Source organism: Arvicanthis niloticus (genome assembly GCF_011762505.2).
Source record: "Arvicanthis niloticus isolate mArvNil1 chromosome Y unlocalized genomic scaffold, mArvNil1.pat.X SUPER_Y_unloc_2, whole genome shotgun sequence".
NCBI classification, from domain to species: domain Eukaryota; kingdom Metazoa; phylum Chordata; class Mammalia; order Rodentia; family Muridae; genus Arvicanthis; species Arvicanthis niloticus.
In genome coordinates, this window is record NW_023044979.1 from 4,854,632 (window position 1) to 4,873,459 (window position 18,828).

At 40.6% G+C, this 18,828-nt stretch overlaps 1 pseudogene; it reads right to left on the bottom strand.

Moving 5' to 3' along the window:
* Positions 1–2,546: 2,546 nt before the first annotated feature.
* Positions 2,547–12,671, bottom strand: LOC143433983 (uncharacterized; annotated as a pseudogene).
* Between the last annotated feature and the right edge of the window lie 6,157 nt (positions 12,672–18,828).

Below are 18,828 nucleotides of genomic sequence, written 5' to 3' on the forward strand. Positions count from 1 at the left end.
CAGTATGACTTGAATCAAAGATCTGCTTGATGTTCATCTCCTCGGATTTAAGGTGTGTACCACCATGCCTGGAACTAAGTATATCCTATATCCTTTTAGATTTTAAATTGAAAACCCAGTATAATAATCACAATCTGTCCATTGTCAATTTGACACATACTTGTATCTCCTTATGTTGATATAAAAACATTAACCAGTTAATAATAATGCCTAACATTAGACAGTTCCTAACCATACAACTTCACATCCATAAGTTTAGGTGGATGGAATCTTGCCATAATATCTCCATTACTTTAATACAGTTGTGTGTCTTTGATCACAGGATTTAGCTTCATGCAACTTCCTAGTGAGATTTTCTCTTTGAAGATATCATTTCATATTTTTTCCTTTCTAAGATTACTAAGCATGATCAAAACAATCACCATGAGAGTAAACACAGGCCAAAGAGTATGCTTGGATTTCCTGAGACTTCATCAATGCAATTAACAAAATAAACCTCTTTACTTTCAGATGAGAGCAAAAGGCAGCAACATTCTTCAGCAAAACATTATAAAAATTATAATCAAAATTCACACCACCCTTAGCACATATGTGTTGTAATAGGACAGCCCATGAAGTTTCACTTAATGCATGTAGAAATCCAAAGTCTAAAAATCCACATTGCTTCTATCAAAAGCATGGTCAGGCCTACCAATAAGAATTCTTAAGCCTGGGGTACCAACTTCTGTCTTAGAATTTCCATTGCTAAGAAGAGACACTGTGACCAAGGCAACTGTTTCAAAGGAAAATTGTTAATTCAGTCTATCTTACACTTTCAAGTATTTAGTTCATGACCAACATATCAGGAAGAATGTCAGCATGTAGGCAGCCATGATGCTGGAGAAGGAGCTGAGGGTTTTGCATATTCATGAGAAGGCATTCAGGAAGAGACTGTCCTCCAGCCAGATTGTACTAGAGTCTGTTTTTTACTGGCCGGAGCTCCAAAGATCAATACCCTAGGAGTTCACTTCCTTCAAAACAGTAATATCTATTCCCACAAGGCCAAACATACTAACATTGTCACTTCTTAGGAACAAGTATTCAAATCATCACAGTTCATTTCTACTATATATTCTTTCATGCATTTAAATACAATTAGGACATGCAGAAACTTTACCACATTGATTACTCTCAAAAGGTTTCTCTCCAGTATGTGTTGATTTTTGTATTCAGAGAATACTGTGGCATGTAAAGAAATTTCCAACTTGAGTACATTCACAAGATTCCTTTCCAATTTGTGGTCTTTTATGTCTTTGGAGACTACAGTGATAGGCACAGGCTTCTCCACGTTTGTTACATTCATAAAGTTTCTCTTAAAAAAGTGTGTTACTTGAAGTATTTGGAGAGTAAATTGTAATGCCAAGACTTGACCTCATAATGACATTCATGCAGTTTCTCTACAGTGTGTGTTCTCTTATGTATTGGGCAATGCCTGTGACATGCAAGGGCTTAGCACCTTGATGACACTGAGTCATTCTCTTGAATGTGTTCTATTATGTAGTCGCAGATAAAAGTGAATTGTCAGTTTTTCCACAGTGATTATATTAATGAGGCTTCTCTCCAGTGTGATTTCTTTGAGTGGGTGTAAAGAACTCTGACATGCAAAGGCTTTACCACATTGTTAATATTCAAGCAGGTTTCTCTCTGGTATGTGATCTCTCTTGTCACTGCAGATGACTGTGACTTGTAAATGCTTTACAACACTGATTGCATTCATAAGGTTTCTCTCCTGTACCTATTCTTTTATAGTAGTGGAGATGCTAAAGTTGTGAAAAGTCTTTACTATGTTGATCACATTCATGAGGTTTCTTTCAATGTGGGAACCTTTATGTTTTCGAGATTAGTGGGACATGCAAAGGCTTTAGAATAAAGATTACATTCATAGTTCTGTCCAATATGAGTTCTTTTATGTTTTGTAAAAAATCTTTATGGAAAGACTTTTACCACTATAAAGTCCTCACAAAAGGAAGGAACACCCTCCACCAAAGCCTCAGGAATCCATAGTCACCCAATAACTCAGAAGACACAGAAGTTGATGTAATCAGCAAGAGGTATATTTTGACCAGCATGCTGAGGTCAAGACCTGGAACCAATGCAGGGTCTGTGGGGTTTGACCCTGAGCTTTGGAGGCAGAGGGAATTTAAAGGTAAAACCAAAAGGAAAAAACCATAATCCAGGGGGAGTCAAGGAGGGTTATTGGAAAGCACCTGTGGAAAGTCCCAGCCCATTATTCAGTTTGTGACAGGGTCTAAGTAACAGTCAGGGAGAATATTCTGTATAGGCTATTCTCAACAGCCTATTCATACTCAACCATCTTGTGGTCAGCCAAATTTCTGAAACACAGAGTTCACGAATGAGCTGACCTGTACTCTTGGTTCCTCTCAGCATGCTAGAAGTTTTTGAAAATTTTTAACACTTTCACCACAATGATTACATTCATAGGTTTCTTTCCAATATGGGTTGTTTTACGGTTTGAGACAAAATTTTCTGAAAAGGCTTTTACCATATTAATTACATTCAAACAGTTTCTCTCCAGTATGTGAACATTTATGTCTTTGGAGAATTTTCAATTATAAATGATTTTTTTCTACATTGATTACATATCTAAGGTTTCTCTCGGGTATGTTTATTTTTTATGATATTGGAGATGACCCAGTTGTGTAAAGCCTTTACAATACTGATTACATTCATAAGGTTTCTCTCTAGTATGGGTTTTTTATGATATGGGCGATAACTGGAACTTGTAAAGGCTTTGCCACATTGATTACATTCATAAGGTTTCTACCCAGTATGTGTTCTTTTATGTCTTTGGAGAGTACTGTGTTGTGAAAAGGTTTTACCACATTGATTACATTCATAAGGTTTCTCTCCAGTATGTGTTCTTTTATGTTTTTGGAGATTACTGTGTTGTGAAAAGGCTTTACCACATTGATTACATTCAAAAGGTTTCTCTCCAGTATGTGTTCTTTTATGACTTTGGAAATTACTGTGTTGTGAAAAGGCTTTACCACATTGATTACATTCATAAGGTTTCTCTCCAGTATGTGTTCTTTTATGTCTTTGGAGACTACTGTGTTGTGAAAAGGCTTTACCACATTGATTACATTCATGAGGCTTCTCTCCAAGATGTATACTTTTATGACTTTGGAGATTAATGTGTTGTGAAAAGGCTTTTCCACATTGATTACATTCATAAGGTTTCTCTCCAGTATGTGTTTTTTATGATATTGGAGACTACTGTGTTGTGAAAAGGCTTTACCACATTGATTACATTCATAAGGTTTCTCTCCCGTATGTGTTCTTTTATGTCTTTGGAGACCACTGTGACATGAAAAGGCTTTACCACATTGATTACATTCATAAGGTTTCTCTCCAGTATGTGTTCTTTTATGATATTGGAGACTACTGTGATGTGAAAAGGCTTTACCACATTGATTACATTCATGAGGCTTCTCTCCAAGATGTGTACTTTTATGATTTTGGAGACTACTGTTTTGTGAAAAGGCTTTACCACATTGATCACATTCATAAGGTTTCTCTCCAGTATGTGTTCTTTTATGTCTTTGGAGAGTACTGTGACATGAAAAGGCTTTACCACATTGATTACATTCATAAGGTTTCTCTCCAGTATGTGTTCTTCTATGACTTTGGAGATGACTGTGATATGAAAAGGCTTTACCACATTGGTTACATTCATAAGGTTTCTCTCCAGTATGACTTCTTTCATGCCTGCACCAGTAATGGGCACATGTGAAAGCTTTACCACATTTACTAGCCTGATCAATCATTTTATCATTATGAGTCAATTTTACAGTTGGTCTCATAATAAAGAACACTCAGATCTAATGCTTTTATCACTTTGATGTTCACGGTTGTACTTGAAAATACCTGTGATGGTAAGAGTATTTACTACATGGCTCACATTTATAACATCCTTTTTCTATATGAGATTTCTACATGATGCATTCATAGGTCAGAATAAAATGGAACAACTAAGAGCATTAAAACTCTGATTGCATTCTTAGTTTTTCCTGTAGTGTGCATCACATCACAACAGCACTGTGAAACAGGATGAACAGGAGAACTGGAAACTTCTAGTACCCATAAAGATTTTCTGCAGTGTGAATTTGGGTAAAGTCAGAAAACCAATTAATTGTAAACACCTATCATATTCAGAAAGTCTACCAAAGGCAGAATACTACATATCTTCTCATTGTTGTGAAATAGACAGAGGTTTTTTTTTTTTTGTATCTCTATGCTCACATGGTTTCATCCATTCTGACAATTGATACCGCCATTAAAAAAGCAGAACAAATTAAATGTTTCCACATTGAATTCACATGCATTGACTTTTTGTTCATTGTAGACATGATTAATGTTTCTCCAAAACAACATTCTTGATTCTCATAAACTGACAAAACAATAAAATTAAAAATTTCACTATAAGAATACGAGTGTCACCAACTTTATCATGGACTATTTGATTATTAGAAGGTTATGGATACATGTTTATCACTATTCAATGTGCAACATCTAAATATTATGAGACTATACAAATTGGTAGTTCCACAACATAGTTCTAATGGAGATACAAATCAATTAAAGGAATCTCGTAAGGCATTTTTTTCCTTCTCTTCTTGCTTATAGAAATGCCTTGCAAACACCAATCAGATAACTGACATGAAGGTACATAGTTTTGGGAGAATATTATAATCATAGTTACAATAAAATGACTCATATTTTACACACTTGCTTTCATTTAGAGCATCCAGATGATATTAAAATTTCCTCACAGGCATATTTGTATTCGATTAAACATTAAAATTAACTTTCATGGCTTGGCGGTGGTGGTACACACCTTTAATCCCAGCACTTGTGAGGCAGAGGCAGACAGATTTCTGAGTTCCAGGCCAGCTGGTCTGCAGAGTGAGTCCCAGGACAGACAGGGCTACACAGAGAAACCCTGCCTTGAAACCCCCTCCCCCCAAAAAATACCTTTCATGACGTCTAGAAGTTTGATGTTGTTCTTTAGTATGATGGACTTCCAAATTATAGCCTAAAACCAAGGTACAAGAAAATTAATGATATGGTATTGGAATTAGGCAAAATTCAAGTTACTCTGAATTTTCACAGCAATGAACCTGATTTATTCAACTCAATATTACTTGTTCTCTATTGAAATAAGAGATGATCATCAGTAACCCAGAAACATTTTTCCCTTATTTTGAGAAGCAAAAAAAAAAAAAAAAAATTCAGTCTTACCAATAGCAGTGAGGTTCCAGTAGGTCTCCAGCATCACATCTTTGTAGAGATTCTTCTGGGAAGGATCCAGCAAATTCCACTCTTCTGCAGTGAAGTTCACATGCACATCATCGAAACTCACTGCTTCCTAAAATATCACACACATGTTACAACACAAAGCCTGATACTGACATCAATACAAAGTAAAGTTATGCTTCCTAGACAATATAATCAAATAATTCAGGTGATTCCTCCACTTATTTTCTGACACACAAATTATAATATAATCACCATGTCAGTTTAGAAGAAATTTGAAATATTAACACTTGAACCCTTGAAACAGGGTTCACCTGTGTCACTCCTGAACCCTTAGAATAGGATATAGCCTTCCAACACAAATGGAAATTGAGAGGGATAGGCAGGGAGAAACAGATCAACTGTACTGAGCACACATCTGAAAAGCTGGATGAAAAACTACTAACTACAAAAGTGATGGGCAAGCTGTGTGTATTTGTTCATGTCTTTAATCACAGAGATACAGGCAGGTGGATATCATTGAGCTGGATGCCAGCACGGTCTATGCAATGAGTTTCAGGACAGCAAAAGTTACATGTTAAGAACCTCACTCTGCTACAAAAATAAAGCAGGAAACAAAAATGACAGAATGAATTCACAGTTCTTTAATGAAGTTACTGCAAAGAATTATGCATTCACTGCAGCACTGTATTCATCTTGAAAAACATGCAGTGAACCAGTTTAAACAGCAAAATTAATTAAATTTTACTAGAAGGGAATGTATGTTTAAACAGTTAAAAATAGACAAGTGAAAATATTAGTAATGTATATGTTGATCAGAAATGAAGAACGTAGTTCAGGAGATATAGCTCAGGAGTTGAAAGCTCTTGCTGGTCTTCCACATAATGGTGGTCAATTTCTGACATACACATGTGGACCAACACTTGTCCATTTCTTCATGATCATAAATTCTGAGGCCATGTTCTGACAACAGTAAAGATGAGGCACACATTCATAGTCATGCACACACACATAACACACTTATTTATCCAAAATTTCAGAAGAAACACAAGAGTTAGGCAGAACATCATACACCTGCAATTCAATGACTCTGAAGAATCAGATAATATTAATGATGTGAGCTGAAGCCATCTGGAGAAATAGAATATAATCTATATATTTTGCTGAATTTCAAAATGAAAGATGTAGACTAAGAGCAGCACAAAATCATGTGCCTACTTAACAAAAATATGTCAGGTGGCTTATGTGGTTTCTATATCTACAATTAGAACAGGAAGTGCTTCACAGGGAAATTTGGTCTAGAAAAGCAAAAACAGAATGAATAAAGTTAAAATATAAAACCACCAGGTTTGCAAAATAGCATAGCATTGAACAGCAAATGTGTGCACAGTATCTTATGTGATTGAGGGACAGAGTCCAAATGGGGAATGTATGGGAGCATGAGAAAAAAGCTGAAGGACCAGATTCAACCACAACACTTGAGACACCCAGAACAAAATGTATCCAGTGTAAAAAAAATGCAGAGATAATGCTGGAGCAGAGACTGAAGGTGTGGACAATGAAAACTCATTCAATTGGAGACCAACATGGACAAGCTTGAATCTATGACATTATTAAGGATACTCTGTGATGCTCCCACACAGGAGCCTTGCATAATTGTCCATTGAGAGGCTCCACCCAGCAGCTGACTGAAGCAGAAGCAGAGATCCACAGTCAAACATTGCATGCACCTTGGTAACTCTGATGGAAAAGTCGGCTAAAGGATTGAGGGCCTTGAACAGGATAGGAACTCCATAGGAAGACCAGCAGACTCAACTATCCTTGACCCTTGGGGCCATTAAGAAACTGAGACAAAAACAATAACACTCACAGGTGGACAAAGGACCGATGGCCTGTAATTAGCAGATGTGCAGCTCAGTCTTCATGATGGTCCTACAACACCTGTAGCAGGATCAGTCCCTAAAACTGTTGTCTATCATTGGAATCTGTTCCCATAACTGGGCTGCCACATCTGGCCTCAGTGGAGAGGATGCACTTAACCCAATAGAGACTTGATACACCATCATGGATACCCAGGGGCCCACACCCTCTCAAAGAACAAACAGAAGTTACAGGAGGGACTCTGTGAAGGCAGGTGACCTAGAGTAGGGACTCCACTAAGTTCAGAGCCATTTTACTTATAACAACTTGAAACTGGAAATAATACACATGCTACTCAACCAAAATGTGAACATAGAAAATATGGTTCATTTACAAAATGAAACATTATTAGTTATCAAATACAATGACATCATGAATTTTGCGGGCAAATGGATACAACTAGAAATTATTATCTCAGTGAGGTAACCCAGATCTAAAAGCACATGCATGTGTGTACTCACTTATAAGTTAATAATAATCATAAAATACAGGAAACCCACACTACATTTCATAGACACAAAGAAACTAAACAACAAGGAAGGCCCAAATGAGCATGGTTGAATCTCACTCAGAAGGGGGAGTAAAGCAATCATAGGAGGCAGATGGAAGAGAGAGAACTGTATGGGAGAGCAGATAAGAAAGGGGAAATCGGGGAGAACCAGCAACAGGTGTGGTGAGAGACAAGAGAGGGCCAGAGGGGAAAATGAATCAAAATCTGCAGCTGGCTGGGGGTAGGAGGGGATACATTTAGGGTGTGCCAGAGACCATAAATAAGTACCAAGGAGTCTAAGGTTGATCTTAGCTGAGATGTATAGCAGTTAGATATGAATGCTGAAGAGGCCACATCCTGCATCAGGCAGGACCCTTAATGGATAGTTAAAGACCCAACCAGTCCAAAAATCTTTCTACCCAAAATTTGTCCTGTCCACCAGAATACAATCTACAACATAGATTCTGTACAGCAGCAAAATAATGTTGTTGTTGTTGTTGTTCTAACTTGCTACTCTGCTGCTGTGATTGAATTCTCTAAGCAAAAGCATCTCAGGTAATAACTGGTTATTGTACATGGTTCTGTCAGATCACAGTCAATCATTATGGGAGCTTAGATTAGAAACTGAAAGCAAAAAGCATGGACAATTAACTCAGCCATTCTGGATTTCTGATGGGGCTATATGATATATATATATATATATATATATATATATATATATATATATATATATTGTCTCATAGCCAATCCTGGCTATTTACCTTGAGAGAAAATTTTTGAGTGGATGGTTTTCAGCTGACATTCATTCTAAAGCCAAGGAAAAATCCAGGTTCAGAACTAAGAGTTTTAGTTAGGATAGATGACAAAGGTTCTGGTTAGTCAACAAAATGATGGACTGGGTATTAGGACTATATTGTACCTCACTGGTACAAATTGGCATAATTATGCTCTAATTGTATTTTGAGGGAAAAGTTTTATTTTAACAGGAAGAGTGATATGTAAGAGGAACTAAGGTGGGAAGGTGTACCAAGAGGAAGAGAAGGAGTAATGCTAGGAGGAGAAGAAGGAAAGGAGAAGCTAGGTGATGAGAGAGAGAAAGAAAGAGAAGGGGGGGACAGGGAGGCAAATGTTCACGTGTCTCCACCAGTCAAAGATAGTTTATATATCTAGGTTGGGTATTGGGTTACACTTCTGATTCAGCATTAAGAAACTTATAATGCCTTTAATTAATATTTTAAAAAAGAGTATAAAAGGAAAACGGAAAAAGGGGCATGGGATAGGGGTTTTATTGTGGGTGCGGGGTGGGGATAGGGGATGGCATCTGAAATGTAAATAAAATATACCATAAAAAAGCATGGACAAACACTGTCTCCTGCTTGCTCTCTTGCTTGGTCACTGTCTCATGCTCAGCCTGCTCTCTCATCCATCCCAGGACCACTCACTTGCTTAGGGATATTGCAACTCAGTGGAAGAGCCTTCCTAATCAATCATCAACACTATCTATCACAGACATAGCAACCAGCCATTCTGATGAGGGCATGCCCCCGACTGAGGATCCTTCAGATGACTGTAGCTCTGAAATGCTGAGAACTGAAAACAACAATATCACAGACACAATAATAAATGAGGAAGTTGTTACAACAAAAAACCAAAGATTTAACTATATCAATTACAGGATCCCCAGCCACCACAAGAGGGAGTTGGAGCTGTGGCTCAGCAAGGACAAAATAGGGAGGGCACCTGGCTCAGAGCAGGGAAGGATACACTGAAATGGGGAGCTGAGAGGCTGTGCTGACCTGGGGTGAGGCATCTTTAACCCTGGGTTGTCAGGCCAGTGCTACCAAAGATGTGGCTAAAACAGCTGGAAGGTGGACAGAAAACCAGATTTTTCCACAGACCTGGAAATTACCACCACAAAGGACAGGGTCTCTGGTCCAAGGAAAATATGCTAAATTTGTGAGAATCAATGAAGAATGACCTCCCATCTTATGACAGCTCCAAGTTCAAAACTACAAAGTCACAGATGAACTGGGCAGAGGGTAGTTCAGGAGGTGGGAAATGAGGTCTTTGTCTTTCTACCCTGTAAAATAAGGTAGGCAGAGCCTGATTTTGCCCTGGATGCTGTCTTTAAGAGCTCTCTGTCATGGACTAGTCAATGGGCCTAGGTCCTGTTTTTAAGAAGAATTTAACCCAAGGTGTGGGGCTAGTAACTAAATCAATTAGGGTGCAGTCTGTCTCATTTTCTCAGTGAGAGAATGACAAAGTTCCACACACAAAATAGACAGCCACAAGGGGATGCTAAAGGCTACCCAGAAGATTCCTCCACTTGGACAAAGGAGAAAATGAAGACAGGATGGCAACTGTGAGCCCTGTAGCAGGGCTCCAAGTCTGCTCTAACTTTCCCAGAGATTAAGACCAGAGAAACACTGTCTACTATACCAGGCTCTGGAACATCTTTGAAGCACTTTGGGGCTCAGACTTTCCAGTGTATCCACTGTAGCAGGGTTCCCGGTTCAATTTAGTCATCTCCCTCCATAGATACTCAAGAAAAATATGAAAACCAAGACACTCACAATTCTGGAAGACAAGTCACTGACACAGAAACAATGGTGGATATTAAAAAACGGCCTTTCAGTCTTTAATTTGGAGTCCTGGGGGTCTTGGGGTTCCAGTCAATGCACTAAGATGTTATGTCCAAGTCAGAGAGACCCCAATGACCAACAAGGAGCCTATTGCAATGCAAACACATGGAGGCCTTTATTATGAGCTCTGTAATAAGGATTCTCACCAGTCAGCCTCACATGAGATTGAATCTGAGAGACCAAGTCTAGGGGTGCTGGGTATTTATTGCAGTTACAGAAAGATTGGGTCATTAACATACAGGTCAGCAGCTTAATATTTTAAAAACTACATGACTGGCATAATCTGCAGGAACCAATCAAAGGGCCAAAATCATCTGACAACCATGATGGGTAGGCTAACTTTTTCTCTGTAAGGTGTATTAGTTATCTTATATGTAGCTTATCCCTGCAGTTGTACCTTGACTGTCTGTTGACAAGAGGGGCTTGTCATAGGATGTTTGCTCAAGTGGACATTGTGCACTCTCAGAAACAGAATTGATTAGGCATTATGATTTAATCTTTGTGCCTTAGGTCCTGATTATTGAAAGATGCTCCTGTTCAACCACAAGCCATGGCAGTAAAAAAGGTAGTTTGTCCAAAGACCTACCTCACTATCTGTTACTGCACTGTCTGAAACCTTTTTCCTGAGCAGGTACCCCACAGCTCTGGAATTTCAAAATATTAGGGTTTCAAAGGTAACTTCAGTATTACAGCTTCTTGTTCCAGTATCTGGGATCCATACATGATCCTCTGTACTCCTCAAAAGAGATTGGGTCACTTCTCCAGCTCTTCCATCTATTTCACTCTAGGTTCTGCTTGACTCCACTTTACTGCTGCTGCTGTTCTTTCTGCTCATCCCATGGGACTGACATCTTCAATATGCTGGGTTCTTCTCCTGCAAATAGGATTCACTGTATTCATCTATTGCACTCCCTTCACTGGGCCAAGCCTTAGCTGCTCTGCATGAGATTCATTTATGCCTAAAAACCAATACCACCTGGGTGATTCTCACACATGATCAACTCCAGGTGCACAAGAAGGGACAACCTTGGCTATCTCTGGAACACAGCTTCTTTATCCTCTCAGAAAACACTCACCAGAAGATTTCACCTCAGTGGTGCTGGTTTCTTCTTCTTCATCACCACTAATTTTCTAACTACAGCCAACCAGCATCAATTGTGTCAGTCATTCCTTCTATTCTTTCCTCCCAAAACCACATGGACAAAGCTGCTGAGTTCCTCTGCTTGCTGGGGCTGGAACACGGCCCCTTCTATTACATCATCTCCAGTGTTATATTTTTCAATAACTTCACTGCCCAAGCTTGGCTGTCCTGGATCTTACCCAGTTTATGAACCTTGAACTCAGAGATCTGCATGGCTCTGTCTCCTGAATGCTGGGTAATACGTGTGTAACACTTTGTGTGTATCTAAGCTTTTCTTTACCTAAAACTTGTTCTGTACCAGGAAGACTTGAATCAGAGATCTGCTTGGCACTCATCTCCTGGGATTTAAGGCTTGTACCTCCATGCTTGTACTTAAGTACTTTATTTTAGATTTTAAAATGAATGCCCAGAATAGAAATCACAATCCATCAATGGTCAGTTTCACACACACTGGTGACCCTTGTGTCCTCATGAAAATGATGACCAGGTGACAATGGAAAGATATAAAAATTTATAAAGGTTATGGAAAGTTTTTATGACCCCCTAGAGCTGAGCCAAAAATGTAGGCCAGCAGGTTCACTAGCTCCAGGTTCCTGGAACTGGCTGACCACAAAGAAAGCAGAACTAAAACTACAGGTCAGCTGGGTCATTCCGGGAACTGGCTGACCACAAAGTAGGTGGTTGAGCAAGATTCAATTCCTGAGAAAAACATATACACCATGTTTCCCACATGACCAACTGAATGATGGGCTGGAACTTTGCACTATTTTTATGATGTCCTTCCTTGGTTTCCCCCTCAGCCCCCTGGTTTGTGCTTTTTTCCTTTAAATACCTTTCTCCTTCTGGCCTCAGAGTCAACATTCCTCATTATGAGTCTCGACCTCAGCCAGGTTGATTCCTGAAATAAACCCTCTTGTGTCTTTTGAGTTACTGAGTGATTTCGATATCCTGAGACTAGAGTGAGGGTCTCCCCTCCTGGTGGTATTTCAATAATAACGCCCAACACGATACAGTTCTCCTTTGTACAAGTCTGGGGGTGTGTCCATAGGTCCGCCAGCCAGTATCTATAAGCAACTCCAGTCATGCCCCTGCCTCAGATTCATGGGCAACCTGGGGCCTCTGCTCCCACCCGCCTGTCACGGTACCTGGAGTCTCCAGTCATCTCCCCAATCTGCAGCAGCCCTACAGTGGGCGATCAGATTGCATCGCTTGGTCTGTGATATCAGAAGGAGGCCACGGATACCACCGGGACAGAGGTGCTTTCCCTGACTGTGATGGTGGCAGTGGTTGTCTTGTGGTGCAGTCACTGGGCTCTGGTCCAGATTCCAGATTTCCATACATCATGCCTGTGCGACGGTCTAGCGCCTTCATGGGAAATGTAGTCTCCCACTGGCCGCCATCTTTCTTTTTCCTCATGGCCTCATGGGATATGTAGTTCGAAGACCAGCTGCCATATTGGATTGAGTTTGACATGCATGCGCATTTAGTTCTTTGACCACCATTTTGGCAGGAGTCCTTATGGGAAATGTAGTCTCCGGCTGCTAACTCTGAGTAACCCTGGCAGTCCCTGAACTCACTCTGTTGCTCAGGCTGGCCTTAAACTCAGAAATCTGCCTGCCTCTACCTCCCAAGTGCTGGGATTAAAGGCATGCGCCATCAATTATTGATCATTATTGGCTATTAATTAATATTGATTATTGATTAGCACTGTCTGCTGATTATCAATTATTGATTATCAAGATTATTGATCACTTTTGGTTATTGACTAGTATTGAATATTGGCAATCAATTAGTATTGATTATTGATTAACATGATTATTGATCATTATTTCATCACCATCCCCCTGCCTCTGCCTCCCGAGTGCTGGGATTAAAAGCCACCACTGCCCAGCTACACCTGTCTTCTTTGTTTGGTATTTTGTTGGTTTGTTTGTTTTGAGACAGGGTTTCTCTGTGTAGCCCTGGCAGACAAGCCACTGACACAAAAACAATGGTGGATCTTAACAACTGGCCTTTCAATCCTTTAGTTGGGAGTCCTGAGGATCTTGGGTCAATGCACCAAGATGTTATGTCCAAGCCACAGAGACCACAATGACCAACAAGGATCCTATTGTAATGCAATCACATGGAGGTCTTTATTATGAGCTCTGTAATAAGGATTCTCACCAGTCAGCCTCACATGAGATCAAAACTGAGAGTCTAGAGGTGCTGGGTATTTATTGCAGTTACAGCAAGATTAAGACATTAATACACAGGTCAGCAACTTAATATTTTAACAACTACATGTCTGGCATAATCTGCAGGAACCAATCAAGGGAGTAAAACCATATGACAACCATGATGGGTAGACTAACTTTGTCTCTGTAAGGTATATTAATTATCTCTATGTAGCTTAACCCTGCAGTTGTACCTTGACTGGCTGTTGACAAGGAGGGCTTGTCATAGGATGTTTGCTCAAGTGGACTTTGTGCACTCTCAGAAACAGAATTGATTGTGCTTTACAAACTCATCGTTGTGCCTGAGGTCCTGATTATTGAAAGATGCTCCTGTTCAACCACAAGCCATGCATGGCAGTAGAAAAGGTACTTTGTCCAAAGACCTGCCTCACTATCTGTTACTGCAGATCCTAATATCAGTTGCACTAACACCAGAGGCAGCTTTACCTCTGTCCTGACTATGTCTGCCTGTGGATGCTAAGATCATCTCTTCCTGCCCAACTCTTCTCCCTGCTACCAACATTTGCAAGCATTCCCTCTTGAGCATACCCACCAAACATGTCAGTAAAAGAGGCAACACTCAGGCAACTTTCTCTGTAAATCCAGACATCAAACAGCAACCCAGGAACAAAAATCCCACCCAAGCAAGACAAATCCAGAAATCAGTACTGAGATAATAATCACTTCAAACCCAGAGGCCTAGACACCAGCATAGAAATATAATAAACAACAGCCAGAAAAAATAAGTCACCAAAAGCTCCGACGTATCCTACCACAGCAGGTCCTGAGAAATTAAAACATGCAACAGATATGGTACAAAAGAGGTTGTTTGGGGGGCAGGGAGATGAGAATCTGGGGAAGGGAATGAGGCACAAAAGAGGACCTGCAGACAGACAGACAGACTGACAGACAGACAGACAGACAGCAGAAAGAGAGCCCTGAGAGTAAAAAAGAAAATAGAGAGAAGGCATGAACTGAGTCAGGGAACAAACAGAGAACGCTGTGTAGCTGGTGGTCCATGTATATAAAGAACACCTGACAACAGCAGCAGGTGATGGAGGCAGGGAATGACTTAAGCAGTTGCTAAGTCCCTGAGAGCAGAGCATTGAAACTGCCTGTGCACTGACAACTACAGAGGCAAGGTTCACCCAGGGAACAGGAAACGAAGAGAGAGTTTCAGATATTAAGGATGAATAAAACAAAAAGAAGACACTGGGTAAAAAAATGTGGATTCTAGAAGTTTCCTAACCTTAAACAACTAGGATTTCTTCAACATATGAGGAGGGAAAACTACAGATGATTGGAATAGAGGAAGAAGAATATCAGCCCAAAGATCTAGAAACTATTTTTAATGAAATAATAATGGAAAATTTCCTAAACCAAAGAACATGCATGTGAATGTACAAGAAGCATCCAAAACACCCAAGAGACTGGAGGGGAAAAAGTCCCTTTACCTAATAATAATCAAACACTAAACATAAAAAATAAAGCAACATAAAGAACTGCAACAGAAAAAAATTAATAAAAATTAAACCAAAGAAAAACAAGTAATGTATGAAAGCAGATCTGTTAGATTTATGCCTGTCTTCTTAAAAAAAGGTTTTGTTTGTTTGTTTGTTTGTTTTCAAGACAGGGTTTCTCTGTGTAGCCCTGGCTGTCCTGGAACTCACTCTGTAGACAAAGCTGGGTTCAAACTCAGAAATCCACCTGCCTCTGTCTCCCAAGTGCTGGCATTAAAGGTGTGAGCCACCACTTCCCAGCTATACCTGTCTTCTTAATGTATACTATAAAAGACAAAAGGGTTTGGAGACATGTGCGGCAGAGTCAGGGAAACCACCCGAGTTTCTACAGGAAAGCAACTGGTCCAAATGTTTTGGGCAAATTCAGAATCAGCCATGACACTGAGGTTACTCAGAGGTCAGCTCCTGACCTAACAGGTGAGGAGCATCACCAGGAACCTCACAGGTGGTCACATCTAGCTGATGCTTCCCATGCAGTTCCAGAGAGGACCCAGCACCCCAGCTCCCACTGCTCAGCTGCCTGCCCCTACCCATTGTGGGCAGTGATCCTGTGCTCACCATGACTCGATTTCAGAGCTTCCCTGGGGTCTCCACACAGCACCCACAGCAGAGCTCAGAGCAGAGCACAGATGACCATTCAAGCCTGCACAGGAACAGCAAACTTGCAGAATGGCACCTGGAAGAACCCGCCTCCCTGTCTGATTGGCAGGTCTGCCTGGGATACTTGATTGGCCAGTGAGCCTTACCACTCCTTAAGGTTAAAGTGTGCTTCCAGACCAAGTTCTGACCTTTTCCAGAGCTGACCCCCTGTAAAGGTGGCTGCTTACCCCTCCCTCTCTTTTGATCTCTTGATCTATTGCTCTGTCTTTCTCTTGCCCTCTTGGGCTCTTCCCTTCCCCCTTCTCTCTGCACATGCTTATGCCCAGCCTCTACTTCTCTACTCTCTGCCTCTCTCTGCATTTCTCTGTCTCTACTACCCTCTAAACTCTCCTTCACATGTCCTGAATAAACTGTATTCTATACTATACTATCTTGTGGCAGGCTCCTCAGGGGTAATAGCTGTCTCAGCATGAGGCATGGTCCCTCCCGGGGAAGAAATATCTCAGCAGGAGGCATGAGCCTGCTGAGACATGCCCTTCCCCAACACCTTCCCACACACCCATAGAACATATTCCATCTGTTTTTGAAGAGAAGTAACTATGGGGAGGAGGATACCTGGCTGTCAAAAGGTAACTGTGGGGTAGAATTTTAGACAGAATGCTAACCACATTAACATTAAAGAGGGGTTTTAGGAAACAAGCTTCATGCTGGACTCAGAGAAACTATGGCTCCCTTTCACCAGATGACAGATATCAATCAACCCTGGAGAAAATCCAGAATCATAAGGGAAACACAGTGGAGCACTATTGGTAGCCAGCACACCTTCATTAGTGGCAAAGTGGAGAAAAACATCAGTTGTATTAGTACAGGTTCTGTAGATAAACATAGCTCAAATCATAGAGAGAATGAATCTTTGTATATAAAAAGTTTATTTAATAAAATGTCCCAATAAAGGCTGTTGGACAAGGTAAATTAGAAAAACAAGGACTGGTGCTTTTCATGCTGCAAAATATTACAGCTGATCTTCAATGAATACCAGAATTCTGAAGAAATAAGTACTTAATAATACCAGTTTTAAAATGCAAATAAACAAACAAGTCATCTTTGTTTTGTAAAAAAAAAAAAAAAGGTAAGGCCAATATAAAAAACAAAAACACTACCCTGTTCAATGTCTTTTATATATGTAGGTTGTCAAAAGAATCTGTAGCCTAGATTAAAGGTGGATCTGAACATCTCGAAACATCAAGATTAATAAATGGTTTTTCACTTCAAAAGTTGTAATTAAGAAACATGCCCCACGCCATGCAGTGGTGGCACACACCTTTAATACCAGCACTTGGGAGGCAGTGGCAGGGGGATTTCTGAGTTCTAGACGAGCCTGGTCTACAGAATTCCAGGAATGACAGGGCTACACAAAGAAACCCTGCCTCAAACAACAGAAGAAGGAAGAGGAGGAGGAGGAGGAGGAGGAGGAGGAGGAGGAGGAGGAAGAGGAAGAGGAGGAGGAGGACAAAGAGGAGAAGGAGAAGGAGAAGGAGAAGGAGAAGGAGAAGGAGAAGGAGAAGGAGAAGGAGAAGGAGAAGGAGAAGGAGAAGGAGATAGGAAAGGGGAATCGAGGAGAACCAGCAACAGGTATGGCGAGAGACAAGATAGGACCAGAGGGTGGAAATGAATCATAATCTGCAGCTGGCTGGGGGGAGGGGGTACACTTAGGATGTGCCAGAGACCAGAAATAAGTACCAAGGAGTCTAAGGTTGATCTTAGCTGAGATGTATAGCAGTTAGATATGGATGCTGAAGAGGCCACATCCTGCATCAGGCAGGACCCTTAATGGAGAGTTAAAAACACCAACCAATCAAAAAATCTTTCTACCCAAAATTTCTTCTGTCCACAAGAATACAATCTACAACATAGATTCTGTACAGCAGTAAAATAATGTTGTTCTTGTTCTAACTTGCTATCCTGCTGCTGTGATTGACTCCTTATGCAAAACCATCTCAGGTAATAAATGTTTGTTGTACATGGTTCTGTCAGATCACAGTCCCTCATTTTGGGAGATTAGATTAGAAACTGAAGGCAAAACCATGGACACACACTGTCTCCTGGCTTGCTCTCTTGCTTGCTCACTCTCTCATACTCAGCCTGCTCTCTCATCCAGCCCAGGGCCACTTGCTTAGGGATATTGCCACCCTCAGTGGAAGAGCCTTCCTACTCAATCATCAACACTATCTCTCACAGACATAGCAACCAGCCATTCTGATGAGGGCATGCCCTTGATTGAAGTTCCTTCAGATGACTGTAGCTCTGAAATGCTGAGAACTTAAGACAACTATGACACAGACACAATAATAAATGAGGAAGTTATAACAACCAAAAACCAATGAGCTAACCATATCAATTACAAGAGCCCTGCCACCACAAGAGGTAGTTGGAGTTGTGGCTGAGCTAGAACAAAATAGGGAAGGCACCTGACTCAGAGCAGGGAAGGATACACTGGAATGGGGAGCTCAGAAGCTGTGCTGACCTGGGGTGAGTTTCTTTAACCCTGGGTTCCCAGGCCAGTGCTACCAAAGAGAGGCTAAAACAGCTGTAAGGTGGACAGAAAAGCAGATTGTCCCACACAACTGGAAATGGCCACCAACAAGACAAGACCTCTTGTCCAAGGAAGATATGCTAATTTTGTTAGACTTGATGAAGAATAATCTTCCATCTTATGACAGCTTCAAGTTCAAAACTAGCCATGAACTGGGCAGAGGGTAGTTCAAGAGGTGGAAAATGAGGTCTTTGTATTTCTACCCTTTAAAATAAGGTAGGCAGAGCCTGATTTTTGCCCTGGATGCTGTCTCAAAGAGCTCTCTGTCATGGACTAGTCAATGGGTCTAGGTCCTGCTGTTAAGGATTTAACCCAAGGTGTGTGGCTCGAAACTAAATTGACTAGGTTGGAGTCTGTATCTTTTCCTCAGTCAGAGAAAAACAAATTGCA